The sequence below is a fragment of the Penaeus monodon genome, chromosome 28 (genome assembly GCF_015228065.2).
Source record: "Penaeus monodon isolate SGIC_2016 chromosome 28, NSTDA_Pmon_1, whole genome shotgun sequence".
Taxonomy (NCBI): Eukaryota; Metazoa; Arthropoda; class Malacostraca; order Decapoda; family Penaeidae; genus Penaeus; species Penaeus monodon.
Window position 1 is genome coordinate 28,438,000 of NC_051413.1, and position 266 is coordinate 28,438,265.

A 266-nucleotide genomic window follows, 5' to 3' on the forward strand; every position below is an offset into this window, starting at 1 on the left:
ATCTTTAAACATCACCTGTTGGGTTGAAGTCGGTTTGAAGGAACCGGCCGCCCTGCCGCATCATCCCGGCCGCTTAGCGAGCATTTCCTACCCCAAACATTATCCCTTATATCCACTTGGATATGGAACCAAGCTTGACTCATGACTATCATTAACATCATAGGTTTTATTGATATTATTGTTATCTTTATCTATGTTACTTAATGTTACTTTATTCTTCATTAAATTTGTCGTTTTCGCCATTGTTGAATATCAGCCCCTTTTTG

The 266-nt window shown here is 39.1% G+C and overlaps 1 protein-coding gene across 1 annotated transcript in view; it reads right to left on the reverse strand.

Moving 5' to 3' along the window:
• LOC119591152 (glycine-rich protein DOT1-like) overlaps window positions 1-266 on the reverse strand; it is a 15,777-nt gene that overhangs the window by 5,342 nt on the left and 10,169 nt on the right. The gene's annotated exons all lie outside the window — the stretch shown is intronic.